This window comes from Clupea harengus, chromosome 8 (assembly GCF_900700415.2).
Source record: "Clupea harengus chromosome 8, Ch_v2.0.2, whole genome shotgun sequence".
Lineage (NCBI taxonomy): Eukaryota > Metazoa > Chordata > Actinopteri > Clupeiformes > Clupeidae > Clupea > Clupea harengus.
In genome coordinates this window covers 29,320,110-29,335,456 of record NC_045159.1, presented here as the reverse complement: position 1 = coordinate 29,335,456, position 15,347 = coordinate 29,320,110, and the positions used below count along the sequence as shown (strand labels likewise).

The 15,347-nt window shown below is 44.6% G+C and overlaps 1 protein-coding gene across 2 annotated transcripts in view; it reads left to right on the top strand.

Moving 5' to 3' along the window:
* cblb (Cbl proto-oncogene B, E3 ubiquitin protein ligase) overlaps nucleotides 1-15,347 on the top strand; it is a 69,319-nt gene that overhangs the window by 17,138 nt on the left and 36,834 nt on the right. The gene's annotated exons all lie outside the window — the stretch shown is intronic.

Sequence of the window (15,347 nt, the reverse complement as noted above, 5' to 3'; positions counted from 1 at the left end):
CTCAAATGCACCACAACACAACACAACACCACACAAGCAGGAGGGTCCTTTTGATTTTTTTTTTTTTTAACCTCTGAGAACGTCTGTTTGCAATGGTGTCGAGGTTGCCTGTGTTAAGTGGGAGATGCCTTGCAGTGCTGTTAAGTGTAGGGGGTTGATTGATGTGGGGCTGGGTAGGAACGAGAGCAGAAGAACAAAAGCAGAGCAATGTGTGACAGATGGGTTTTTAGTTCTACCCAAGTCAGGAACAGAACAGAACAGAACAGCCTGCCTATTCCACATTTAGCCTTTTTGTGTGAATGCCAAGCTCAGCCTGTTTGTGTTTATCTGCACAAGACATCTCTTTTTTTTAAACCGAACGTCCTGTGTAGTTTCATAATGCTCTCGTATCTTTCTGCACAAACCTCACATTAACAGCGTACAGAACGTACACCGGGAGCATCACATCGCAGGTGGTGGTGTTTGTGAAGACTGCTTGAACCATGAACATTTGGGCAATTTCATCTTGCATAGTATTTTGCTCATTGTGAATTTGTCAAAAAAATCAGTCAAAATCCTGAATTTAATTTAAACTGTCCTCACAGAAGCATATCACCTTGAAAGCAGACCTTTTTTTATAATCTAGCCTTCAGTTAGTTATCGCCCAATTGCTAGTTTTATTTCTATTTAGTTTTTGCACTGAGCACATTCGATGCCATTGAATGTTACCTTGTCAGAATCAGGTTTTATTGGCCAAGTAAGTTTGCACAAACAAGGAATTTGACTTGTTAAAGTGACTCTCAGTGTGCTTACACAAAATATACAACACAATACAATACAATACAATACAATACAAACAAACAAACAGTGCAACAGTGCAATGGGCTAAGGAGTTTAAGAAAGTATGTACAAGGCGGAATGGCTGTATACAGTAGCTGTGAAATGTTGCACAACAGTAGTGCAAAGAAGAAGTGGAGAGTGCGAGAAGTGCAGGGATAAATATATAAATATAAATATATATGCTACAGTGGGTTAGTTGTTCAGTAGTGAGACGGCGAGGGGGAAGAAACTGTTTTTGTGACTTGTGACGGCGTCAGAGCCTCTTCAGGGATGTGGGCACATTGATTTAAACATAAAGTGTGATTTTCCCCACCATGACTCCTCCTCATTAAAGTCTCAAACACATCAAGGACCTGCTGGAGATGAACCACTGAATAACGTGCTATCTCTCCGCCCTTCTCTCTCTCTCTCTCTCTCTCTCTCTCTCTCTCTCTCTCTCTCTCTCTCTCTCTCTCTCTTTAGCTAGCTAATGGACAGGCTTGTTTTTCTATCCTTCTGCAAATTATTTTCAATTGATTGAATAATTCATGGCAGTGCTGGCATGGAGGCTGGTGTGTGTGTGTGTGTGTGTGTGTGTGTGTGTGTGTGTGTGTGTGTGTGTGTGTGTGTGTCTGGCTGTGGCGGCGGCTGTGGCGGCGGCAGTGGCTGGGTTCACTGTGAGGGGTCCTGATAGATATCTCATCTGAGTCATGGCCCTGACCGGGGCCCCTGCAAACCATTAGCATCCCGCAGCCACTCTCACACACACACACACACACACACTCTTAACATTGGCAGCATCAGCCTGGCTAATGCCTCGGGTCTGTCCTGTGGAGATGGAGTCTGGCAGGTGTTTTAATGATGAGTCATCCAGCTCTCCCTTTGGGATAATGCATCCTGAGACCAAGAGATAGCGTGAGGCACAGGAGGAGGAAGAGGAGGAGGAGGAGGAGAACAGGCCAATGGACCCCAGTGATAGCGTTAGGCAGAGGAGGAGGAGAAGAGGAGGAGAAGAAGAGGAGGAGGAGGAGAAGAGGCCAATGGCTACAGTGATAGCGTTAGGCAGAAGAGGAGGAGGAGGAGGAGAGGAGGAGGAGGAGGAGGAGGAGGAGGAGGAGAACAGGCCGATGGCTACAGTGCTGATTACCCCCCGCTCCTCCTCCTCTTTATTCTAGTCCATTCTTAATCAGATGTCTTCTTGAAATCCTTTTCTTCAGTTCTGTTCCAACCCCTGTTAGAAAATACTGTGTGTTGGAAATATGTGTTCAGGTTTACATTTTTTTTTATTGTTGTGTTTTTCACCATAATTCATTTTAGATGATTTGTTTGGAATTTCAGCAAAAAGTAATAACTAAGGTATGACATATGACATGAGCTGCACATTTAAAAGCCGTTGGTGTTTGGCCGATGCGTTTCCGGTGTAATGTTGGTTGTGAATGTGAATGTAGATCAGTGTGAAACCGAAAGAGAACCATGCAGCAGCATCCACATCCAGGCGGTGTGGGCAGGCCAGGCAGGCAGGCAGGCGCCACAGGTGCAGCAGCTGAATGTCACTGGGCCGTTGGTCTACTCAGGTGTCAGTGGTGGGACTCTCTGCTGGCAGACCTCAAAACCTCTCTGCACCAAAATGCATCGTCGTATTGGGGGAACCAATCAAAATGGAAATGGATCCAGAGTGCCTAGAGAAATTCTCCCTTTGCGAAATACCGCTAATGTTTTTTTGTGCTCATTTTAGTGTACATTCTACGTATGTTGATTATGATTGACGACGTTAATGATGAATTCATTTATTCATAGTTTTTGCTAACTCTTGAGCATCAGATCCCGCCACTGTGGAGGGTTGACACTGCTGTTTCATTTGCATCCTCTTCTGTGTCCAACCAGAGCCTCCAGTTCCATCAAGCAGTCAGATAAAGAAGCATTCACACACTGCCACTGCATGATCACAGAGGCCACAGTCATTCACACTGCCACTGATCACAGCACAGTCATTCACACTGCCACTGCATGATCACAGCACAGTCATTCACACTGCCACTGCATGATCACAGCACAGTGACACAGCGGCCACAGTCATTCACACTGCCACTGCATGATCACAGAGGCCACAGTCATTCACACTGCCACTGATCACAGCACAGTCATTCACACTGCCACTGCATGATCACAGCACAGTCATTCACACTGCCACTGCATGATCACAGAGGCCACAGTCATTCACACTGCCACTGATCACAGCACAGTCATTCACACTGCCACTGCATGATCACAGCACAGTCATTCACACTGCCCAGTGTTTCCCCTAGGTTTACAGCTTTGGGGGGGGGGGGGGGGGGGGCTGCGGCACGGTGCACGCGGCGCGGCGTGGCCACCGACACAAACGCTTAAAGGAATCATGGTGTTCATGTGTTTCTTTTAATGACAGCAGTCAATATAACAACTAAACATCGGAACATGTCTTTTTATGACAATTATCCACAAAGTGTGCAGCTTTTGTCGCTGCAGTGGTGTATCTTTCTGGGCTTCTGGAAGAACATTTTTTAAGATATTTGCGGCCTAAAATTCCTGATTTCGCAGGAGCTTTTCCAAAAAGTTGCGATGAAAGTTTTTATTTTTAGGTTTTTGTTGCAATGAAATTGGTGAAACAAGTGAAAGTTGCGATAAAAAGTTATGAATTGTCCTCTTTGTAATTATAATTGAGTTATTTGTTGAAAAATAATTGATTATTAAACAAACATTAATTCATCAAGAACAAAACGATTGAGAAATGGTCCTCTTAATAACCTCACCAATATGCCAAACAAAAGATTACCAGGACTACAAAAATGTAGCAAAATAGGCTTTACTTATCCACAACGAAGTGCACATGTTGGCATTACAAAAGGACCAGTACGACTGAATAAGATGTTATGAATGTCTCAGCCTTCATATGACGATTTTTTTTTTTTTTTAAAAACAGCCTGTGTCACTATGATCTGTCTCGTCATCTGACGTCCTGCCTGTGTTTCTGCCGTTCTCATTGCTTATCAATCTGTTTTGCTATCCTTGTTTATTTATTTTATCCGTATAGGTGTTGATTTTCAATTTCATATATTAATTTAAAGTCGTCCAATTTCAAGTCATCCATTCTTCAACACTAGCTGCTACCTTGTCTTCAAACAGAAAGTAACGTTAAATCTCCATGGCAACAGGTCTTGAGGGTTTGGCAAATAATCGGATTTATTGCTTCCTTCATTATTCACAGCAAAGTAAATAATTTTCGTTACATTTCATAGATTTATTAGCAGACTCTATGTAAAAAGGGCCACGCACAACTCACGGAAAAAGATAAAAAATGGAAGCCAGATCTATTTCTGAATTTTCGGTGCGGACATTCTGTACGTACGTTCTGTTTCCACGTCTGTTGTAGCCATTCTCATTGGGCCTCATTGTCGACCCTACCGAGGAAAAGATCTCTGCCGGATTCATGAACGCCTGGATATTAGTTTTTTAAAGCTTAAAAGTGTCCGTAGCTGTGCACTGGTTCTTAAGCCCAATTCTGTCCGCTGGTGGGAGCGTGCTCACCTGTGTGTGCGCGCACGTGTCTGTGTGTTTGTGCGCATCGCGGCGGAACTCTGCCATGCGCGATACAGAGAGCAGAGAATTGTAAACGCGCGACCATGTAGAGACAGAAATTACATGCCGTCGTGTAAATAAGATAAATAACATAAGGCTATTTATTTTGTTTAATAAAAGAACAAGCTATAGACCTGTTCTATAGGAAAAGTAACCTTAAATTACTTCCGTTGTGATTTGGCGCTTTATAGAAAATAAAATTGAACAAAATTAACTTGACCTTCCAGGGGGGGCGGGGGGTGCCGTTGGGGGGGCGGGGCGCCCCCCTAATATAACGGTAGGGGAAACACTGCTGCCACTGCATGATCACAGCACAGTCATTCACACTGCCACTGATCACAGCACAGTCATTCACACTGCCACTGCATGATCACAGCACAGTGAAACAGAGGCCACAGTCATAAACACTGCCACTGCATGATCACAGCACAGTCATTCACACTGCCACTGCATGATCACAGCACAGTCATTCACACTGCCACTGATCACAGCACAGTCATTCACACTGCCACTGCACAGTCATTCACACACTGCCACTGCATGATCACAGCACAGTCATTCACACACTGACACTGCATGATCACAGCACAGTCATTCACACTGCCACTGCATGATCACAGCAGTCATTCACACTGCACAGTCATTCACACACACTGGCACTGCATGATCACTGCACAGTCATTCACACTGGCACTGCATGATCACAGCACAGTCATTCACACTGCCACTGCATGATCACAGCACAGTCATTCACACTGCCACTGATCACAGCACAGTCATTCACACTGCCACTGCACAGTCATTCACACACTGCCACTGCATGATCACAGCACAGTCATTCACACACTGACACTGCATGATCACAGCACAGTCATTCACACTGCCACTGCATGATCACAGCAGTCATTCACACTGCACAGTCATTCACACACACTGGCACTGCATGATCACTGCACAGTCATTCACACTGGCACTGCATGATCACAGCACAGTCATTCACACTGCCACTGCATGATCACAGCACAGTCATTCACACTGCCACTGATCACAGCACAGTCATTCACACACTGCCACTGCATGATCACAGCACAGTCATTCACACACTGCCACTGCATGATCACAGCACAGTCATTCACACACTGCCACTGCATGATCACAGCACAGTGAAAACAGGGCTAAGGCCAACAAAACAAGAGGGCATAAAGAAGGAGCCCTAATTTGATCCAATGTCTCAAGTGCATTTAGACTGCTGGACTGAAATGATGAGCGGAAGAGCTTGGGCCATGTTTTAAGTCCTGGGCCTGTGGGAACACAACTCTGCCTTCAAGGTGCCTGAGTGGAGATCTCCTTCCACCTCCAACACAGTGCCAACCACCTCATCAGAGTTCAGTGGGTCAGCGTCTGACCGTGTCACTCAGGCTGTCCACTCACAGGGGATCAGTGTCGGCAGCGGCCAGGCTGCTGTGGATCACCGCCTGAGACCGTGGAGCAGACAGACAACACTGATGTCTCTGAAGGTGGTGGCAGTACACTTTGATTGACACCTATGTCAGATTTGGAACATGCTCTCTGTGACGATGTGATCGTCACTACAGATGAGCGTGTGTGCTCTGACTGCCACACCATCGAGCCTGGCTCTTTGGCGTTGCGGTCAGAGTGCATGTTTGGCACCATATGGAGTTCATTTCAGTTCAGTTCATATTCAGTTTGGAATTACTCTTTGGCTAAGCACTACTGTAGCTAATAGCAACATAATTAATCAGCCCACATAAGTTATTACTAAGATTTAGTCAGGGAGGGGACAATGTTCAGTTGGTTGCTTGGCTGCTTATTTGATATATGCGATGATGAAATGTATTTGTGAAACACAAAATAGTACATCTGTGAACCGTGTGACAGTTTTGACTTATTTGTGAATTTTGAAACTATTCTAACTCCGTAATTGTAAGGTCAGATTATTGAGGCAGTGCTGGCTGTTCTTCTGGGAGCAACTAGTTCACTAAATATCTAAATGTGATGGTCATGTACAGCACTCCCAAGTAAAGAGCAGTGCTGTAGAGCAGACATGTAGAGCAGACATGTAACAGTAATCGTGCGTCGTGAGAGCCACTTGTGTGAGGCTATGTTCTTCTAGCTCTAAGAGGCAACATGTTTATGATGCACACACTGACTGTTCCACCTCGTAAAGAATGGAACGTTGAATGCGTGCTCATTTTCCTTACTTGTGACATGATGATTGCAACCCTTGTTGACATTTTGACATCCTAAAATGCATGAAATCCTTCTCAAATGTACAGTATATGTTGAAGAGGTTCTGTTCTGTCCCATGGTAGATCAATTATCATGTTGCAGAGGTTCTGTCCCATGGTAGATCAATGATCATGTTGAAGAGGTTCTGGTCCATGGTAGATCAATGAAGAGGTTCTGGCCCATGGTAGATCAATGATCATGTTGAAGAGGTTCTGGTCCATGGTAGATCAATGATCATGTTGAAGAGGTTCTGGTCCATGGTAGATCAATGATCATGTTGAAGAGGTTCTGGTCCATGGTAGATCAATGATCATGTTGAAGAGGTTCTGGTCCATGGTAGATCAATGATCATGTTGAAGAGGTTCTGGTCCATGGTAGATCAATGATCATGTTGAAGAGGTTCTGGTCCATGGTAGATCAATGATCATGTTGAAGAGGTTCTGGTCCATGGTAGATCAATGAAGAGGTTCTGGCCCATGGTAGATCATTGATCATGTTGAAGAGGTTCTGGTCCATGGTAGATCAATGATCATGTTGAAGAGGTTCTGGCCCATGGTAGATAATAATAATAATAATAGTAATAACACTTTATTTATATAGCACCTTTCATGCAAAAGAATGCAGCTCAAAGTGCTTTACAGCAAATACATAATATGCACAAAGAAATGACATGCACATAAAAATAGACATCAAAGAAACATAACTCAGATATAGTGCAAAAAAAATTAAATTATAATTATAGAGATATATTTAATCTAACCCCTTAATATCACCAGTAGAGATTTAAATTAAATTAAATTAAATTAAATTAAATTAAATTAAATTAAAAGTATTTTTATATATATATATATATATATATATATATATATAGTGCGAAGTGGTAGCTAGTTAAAGGCTAATGTGAAGAGGTACGTTTTTAGTTTTCTTTTAAAGATGACTAATCATGTGCGACTGGCTTTACTTCCCTTCTACTCCTCCCAGCAGGCCGTGCTCTAAAGTACCAGGCTGCTAATCAGATCAATATATTGCACCCCTCTAAACATGCAGCTTTGGCCAATGGGCTGTTCTCCATCAAGATCTCCCATTTTGGCAACTGTATGTTAACTAAAAACACATGCAAAATAACCATCTGTTGTTATCCATTATGTTGTTGCTACCCAATTTGACTTTATTGCTTGTGTGTTGAAAATAGCATTTGAGGTTTTTTTTCACTGATATCACTCACTTACATGATATTGTTCCGTCAGATTAAAGTTGTTTGGTTTTGTTTTCTTCTCTTCCCTTCATTGAGCGCAGCTGTGAAAGCGCCGCTTCATTTGGGGACGCCACCAATAGCATGCTAGCATATTGATTCTTTTTTCTCACAGAAATCGATGGGATCTGGGATGGGAGGGAGGGAGAGGGAGTGGGAGAGGGAGTGGGAGAGGGAGTGGGAGAGGGAGAGGGAGAGGGGGAGCTGTTTATGGTTTCATGTATGTGGTGCGGGCTGACACACACACACACACACACACACCCACACACACCCACACACCCACCCCCCCCCCCCCCCACACACACACACACACACACACACACACACACACACACACACACACACACACACACACACACACACACTGCCCTCATTTCCGGACAACAGGGCAGCCAGGGCACCAGAGCACACCCAACCCCAGGCAGCCTGTCAGCCTCCAACTGCGCAGCATGAGAGTGTGAACATGAGCTTGAGCGTGTGTGTCTGTGTGTCTGTGTGTCTGTGTTTCAGTGTTTCTGCATGGAAACTTGTATGCAAGCTTGGAACATCATGATGGATGCCTGAGGAATAGAAAAGTGTATCACTTGAATGCTGTAGATGGTGCAGAGGAAGGTAGTTGCTTTTCTGCTTTTTAACATCAAGCAGTGTCTGATAGGTGAAAATTCACCCTAGTTACCTCAGGACTCCGGAGCTGCATATAAGTATATTTATTAGACAGACAACAATTGCAATCGGGCTCACTCCCAGCACAAGGCTGAAAGTGAAGCAATGATAAACACATCGCACAAGGTTTATATAGACAGAAGTTGAGTGTTCAGCAGGGAAAACCACGTGGTGGATTTCTCACGTCCGAGGCAAGGATGGAAGTTTTGCAAGGTCGGAAGAAGCACAGTTCGACCCTTCTTATCACCTCTGGTCTAAACATGCTCTTCTACATATGCAGACTAAGTGGCACCTAATATTCTAAGTTACACACACACACACAGAAACACAGAAAAGCCATGTTCCTGCTTACATAAGTACATGATTCATATAAGGAATATATTAATACAAGGCACTTGATTCATATATTCTTAAGTAATTAACAGTGTTTGGAAATTATCTCTATCAGTGTCCACTCCATTATCCAGAATATTCTGGGCGTGAGACTTTTGAACAGTATCTATCAGCATGCAGTTTTATCAACAGTTTCGCTGTTTTCTGTGGAGCCTAATAGGTAACTAATGGGCTAACTGTTTGTCATGTCCCCTCAAAACATCATCATGATAATTCCCCTGACACACATACACACACACACACACACACACACACACACCCCACCGTTCATTTGAATTGAACACGTCGGTGTGGCCCTGGCCTCAGATGATGATTAACCTGACTCCCACACTGCAAATATTGCCTGGCTCTGGTATTAAGCTGCTTATGTTGCTGGCTGTCAGGAATGCATGCATGAGAAGTGGCCGAGCCTGCAGTGTGTACTCAGTCTCCCTATGACACACACACACACATTCAGAAAACAATCAATAGCTACAAATTGACTTCTTTTCAAGGGGCTTACAGTGTGTGTCAATCTCATCGAAATAGTAGGTTGATACTCTATACACACACAACACGGGGTGTTAGAGGGGCTATATCAGAAGTGTGTGTGTGTTTGTTTTTGTCAGGTTGTCGCGAGCTTTTCGCAAATTGTGATCACAAGATTATTGTTGAGCTCTCTCTCACCACATTTCAGAACATGGCAGAGACCATGTATGTATGTATGTATGTATGTCGGTGAGGTGTATTTGTGTATGTGTATAAGCTACTGGATGACCTAAATTTCCCTCGGGATTAATAAAGTATCCATCTATCTATCTATCTATCTATCTAATGCTGGCAACAGCTGACCTTTTGCTGTGCACGCCTGACGCCTTCCGCTGCCTTCCTCATGCTGGTTGCCATAGAAGTGACCCTTGACCCCTGAGAGTTTTGTGCTGGCCTCAGCCCCTGCATCCCCTCTTGTGGCTGGCTAGTCACCAGTATTCCTTCCGCTTTCACAGGTTCTGGTCGGTCGGAGGAACAGCAGTGCTAAGCAAGGAAGACAAGAATAGAGAAGTTCTGCAGTTTTCTTTTTTTGCTTGTTCCACTGTCTCAGCATCTCTTTTGACCTCAGAGGCCTTGTAAGACCTTGTGGTGCTTTTGTGTAGGCTTAGCTAGAGGCAGGAAGAGTTAACCAAAGATCAGTGACCTTTGATAACGCAGACCACTTTGGCTGACTTCTTCTCTTTCCCATGTGATTTGAGCTCATTTGGAGAACAGTGGTGTTGCATCTCATGCTTTGCACAGAATGTCTTCTACTAGCGTGATGGGGCATGAGTGGAGATCAGGGCAGTTCATCTAACCTTATCACTTGTGTTAAGAGATCAGGGCAGTTCATCTAACCTCATCAGGGCAGTTCATCTAACCTTATCACTTGTGTGGAGATCAGGGCAGTTCATCTAACCTCAGCACTTGTGTGGAGATCAGGGCAGTTCATCTAACCTTATCACTTCAGGGCAGTTCATCTAACCTCATCACTTCAGGGCAGTTCATCTAACCTTATCACTTGTGTGGAGATCAGGGCAGTTCATCTAACCTCATCAGGGCAGTTCATCTAACCTTATCACTTGTGTGGAGATCAGGGCAGTTCATCTAACCTCATCAGGGCAGTTCATCTAACCTTATCACTTCAGGGCAGTTCATCTAACGTTATCACTTGTGTGGAGATCAGGGCAGTTCATCTAACCTCATCAGGGCAGTTCATCTAACCTTATCACTTGTGTGGAGATCAGGGCAGTTCATCTAACCTCATCAGGGCAGTTCATCTAACCTCATCACTTGTGTGGAGATCAGGGCAGTTCATCTAACCTTATCACTTGTGTGGAGATCAGGGCAGTTCATCTAACCTCATCAGGGCAGTTCATCTAACCTTATCACTTCAGGGCAGTTCATCTAACGTTATCACTTGTGTGGAGATCAGGGCAGTTCATCTAACCTTATCACTTGTGTGGAGATCAGGGCAGTTCATCTAACCTTATCACTTGTGTGGAGATCAGGGCAGTTCATCTAACCTCATCAGGGCAGTTCATCTAACCTTATCACTTGTGTGGAGATCAGGGCAGTTCATCTAACCTTATCACTTGTGTGGAGATCAGGGCAGTTCATCTAACCTCATCAGGGCAGTTCATCTAACCTCATCACTTGTGTGGAGATCAGGGCAGTTCATCTAACCTCATCACTTGTGGTTGAAAACGGTTAGCAAATAAGTGTGCTGTGGGCTGCATATTGGAAATGCTGTGCATCTTCAGTGAAAGTTCCAGCTTTGGGGATGTGTGTGGCAGCCACATGATCTACAGTATATCCAAGCAATTGTGTGTGGAACAGAACGCTGATTTACTGGAGGAGTGGATACATGGTGCGCCCCAACACACACACACACACGCATGCAAAGCAGCCTAGGAATTAACATAAGTTTATACGCCTGTTGGGCTGTGATGGCTCTGCTGTTTTCCTAATTCACGTTTTTCATACTTGAGGACAAGCCTCTGTAGTAAGATTAACTCTCATTCTCTGTCTTGCTAAGTCTGGAAAGCTTTCCTCCACTACTCCTCTCTTCCTCTTTTTCTGTCGTGCTCAGCATCTCATCGCCCTCTTCCTCTTGAACTTTGTTTATGAGGCTCACACACTTGTAAACATTTGCAGACATTAGAATGTGTCTGTCGGTGTCACAGGTGGTGAGAGCTCAAAGCCAGGGTCTCTGGGAGGGAGCTTTTGCACTCTCTCAGCCTTCTCTAAGCATCCGTAGACCTCAGCACTAAACATGTATTATTTCTTTTTGAAATCCTTCTTGGCTTCACATAGAGTGCCCTGCACTGAAATTTATCTTTGTTCCTCTTGGATGGTGCCGGCGGTGTACTTGTGATATTGCTCATGAAGAGTGTGACTGTGACTAAGTGATTTATGCAACTATAGGCACTTTTCCACTGCAGGAACTAGCGGGCTGTTAGTGCAGCCCACACCTTGGTGTGCATTTTGAGCGGACAAGCCTCTTTGGGGACTGTTTCTGGGGGTGAAATAAGTATCTACTCCGGGGTAGGTACCTCTGAGCGGACGAGCCTCTTTGGGGACTGTTTCTGGGGGTGAAATAAGTACCTGCTCCAGGGTAGGTACCTCTGAGCGGACGAGCCTCTTTGGGGACTGTTTCTGGGGGTGAAATAAGTATCTGCTCCGGGGTAGGTACCTCTGAGCGGACGAGCCTCTTTGGGGACTGTTTCTGGGGGTGAAATAAGTATCTGCTCCAGGGCAGGTACCTCTGAGCGGACGAGCCTCTTTGGGGACTGTTTCTGGGGGTGAAATAAGTATCTGCTCCGGGGTAGGTACCTCTGAGCGGACGAGCCTCTTTGGGGACTGTTTCTGGGGGTGAAATAAGTATCTACTCCGGGGTAGGTACCTCTGAGCGGACGAGCCTCTTTGGGGACTGTTTCTGGGGGTGAAATAAGTATCTACTCCGGGGTAGGTACCTTTTGAGCGGACGAGCCTCTTTGGGGACTGTTTCTGGGGGTGAAATAAGTATCTACTCCGGGGTAGGGGAACCTCTGAGCGGACGAGCCTCTTTGGGGACTGTTTCTGGGGGTGAAATAAGTACCTGCTCCGGGGTAGGTACCTCTGAGCGGCCCTGAAACTGCTGAGTGGCACTTGCAGTGATGGTTGATGCTTATTGGTTAAATGCCTTGTGAGTGGAAAAAAACATCAAGCGCCATTTTTAAAACCATTTTTTTTACCAAAGGTCACGGTCAACACAGCTAAAGTTAAGCTTGTTGAGGTTACAGTCACTGAATGAACACAAGCACAATGTCAGCTGAAATATATAGGTTTAATTAATCATGGTGGTGCTGGTGTTTTCATTTAGCAAGTAGTCACAGCTGCCATGAAGCCTTAATCAAGTGTTAGCAACTTCATAGCAAAATTCAACTGTTAATTCGACCTTGGGGTAATCCTAACATTGTCTAGAAAATCTCTGGTTTAAAGCAGCATAACGGAAGAATTGCTAGTCGCTAACGAGATGCTAGCGGCTAAAACTGGCGAAACCTCTTGAAATGTGCTTATTTAGACACTATGACAAACTAGTTAGTCAACAACTGTCCTAACAGTCAAACATCAAGCAGGTGCAACACAAGACTAAGCAAGATGGCAAATAAGCTACTTACTAGTTCGGCAGACAGAAGAAACCGGGCGGCTTCAGGCAAACCTACATAACGCAGGAATATGCTTACGGACCCTGGTATGGCAATGGCACGGAGCGATTCTCCATATTAAAAGTCATTGTAACGCCCCAATTTTTTTTTAAGCTGTTATTTTAAGGTTAAACTGCTTATCCTAACCCTAACCCTGAAGTACAATTACTGCATAATGCCACTTTAATTGTCTAATGCTCTCTCGTTATTTTGTCATGCTTGGAATTGACGTCACGATCACAGAGCAAAGGCTAAATCTGGTAGGCCTGACAGTTCCTACACCGCAATGGAAGCAGGAAGTCTGAAAGGGCCAATTAGGTGGCTGTTCCTGTGAATGTTGTGCCACCTGGGAAGTGCCGCGAGTCACTACAATGGGAAACCGCCTTATTGTGTTTATTTCATGATTGCCTGTCCCCCCTTTTCTCTCTCTCCTGAGTCTTGCCAACAAACTCACGTCTTGTTCTTGGATTGGATTCATTTTCTCATGTTGTAATCAACCAGTCGTTCAGTAGAAGGAGACATTCCATAAGCTGCCTTGGCTCTCCTCAAAAGAACCTCCACAAGAATGTGCTGTGGGAAAATGTGTCTATGCTGGATTTTGGCGCTGAGAATGTGAACAGTGTAGCAGTTTTAGCCGTTTTCAGAGCTCTGACACTCTCCTCCCCCTCTGAACAGTGAAATCCAAAAGCATTTGGTGAAGGAATGTTGCGATGCAGGAGCAATGGTCCTGAAAGCACTGAAAACATGAAGAAACTGACTTCAGTGGGAAATGAAATCTGGCTGAATGGGTAGTGTTTGGGTATTTGTGTTGCACCATAGTAAAGGATTGAGCAACTTGCACTATAACAATTACCACAAAGATTATGTTGGTGACTGTTCGCTAATTCTAGCTAGAGTAAGTTCGCATGGAATGTTTTTCAATACCTTTTCAGCATTCAAAAGTGCCACTAAATGTGAATGTAGTGTGGCATTGGTGTGTGTTCAAGTCACTTATGCTTACCTACAGAGTGCTTACTGGTTCTGCTCCCACCTACCTAAATGCTCTTGTAAGGGCAAATGTTACACCCAGGACGCTGCGCTCGTCTAGTGAGCGTCGTTTGGCACTGCCGTCCGTGCAAGCACGGCAATCCAGACTATTTTCATTTGTAGTTCCACGTTGGTGGAACGAACTGCCTAGTACTACCAGAGCAGGGGCGTCCCTCTCTACCTTCAAGAAGCTTTTGAAGACCCAACTCTTCAGAGAGCACCTCCCCTCCTAACTGGCACCTGACTAGCGCTTAACTTGCACTTCAGCAGTTACATTCCTGCACTTCTTTTTCCTTTTTTCTAGGTCGTTGTTTTTCTAATTCTCATGTAAAGTAGTATTTATTGTTACACCATGCTTTTTTATTGCTCTTAGCTTGACTGTTCTCTCCCTTGTACGTCGCTTTGGACAAAAGCGTCTGCTAAATGACTAAATGTAAAAATGTAAATGTTGCAGTCTGTGTTTGTAGAAGAGGGCAACCAGTTCTGTGGTTGAAGGTCTAACGGCCATGTCACTTGGTCCTTTGTCGACGTCCGTCCGTCCGTCATGTTCTCTTGTCCCTTTGTTTAAATTGCGATAAAGTGTCTTAATGAATTCCAGCTGAAGTCGTTTTCGTTTTGTTGAAGTTGATTTGTTTCTGTCTGATTCTTCAAATCTCTCCTCAATCTCGGAGGTGTTCTTCAGAATTCGCTCATGAAATGTCACCAGGGATTGGGTCTGAAATTGGAATGAGGAGACTGCAGTGTCTAGGGGTTGAAGGGTTGTGAGTGTGCTTGTGTTGTGTAACTCAGAGGAGGCATTTATCATTTACATTTAGCAAACGCTTTTATCCAAAGCGACTTACATATGTGCGACTTACAATGTATACACATTTTACATTTTTACACTGATGGCACACTGCACATCAGGAGCAATTAGGGTTTCAGTGTCTTGCTCAAGGACGCTTCGACAGGGAATCGAACTAGCAACCTTCTGATTACTAAACGACTTCTCTACCTACTGTACCACTGTCGCCCCTAAATTATCAGCACGGAACAGCCAGCCCTCTCTGGAGCCTACCTGAGGGAGAGGAGCCCGCTCTAATTGTGTGCCACCAGGAAACTCCTGTCCAGAGGCTTTATGCTAACGTCTCCAGCCTGAGGCGGGAGGCGCTCAT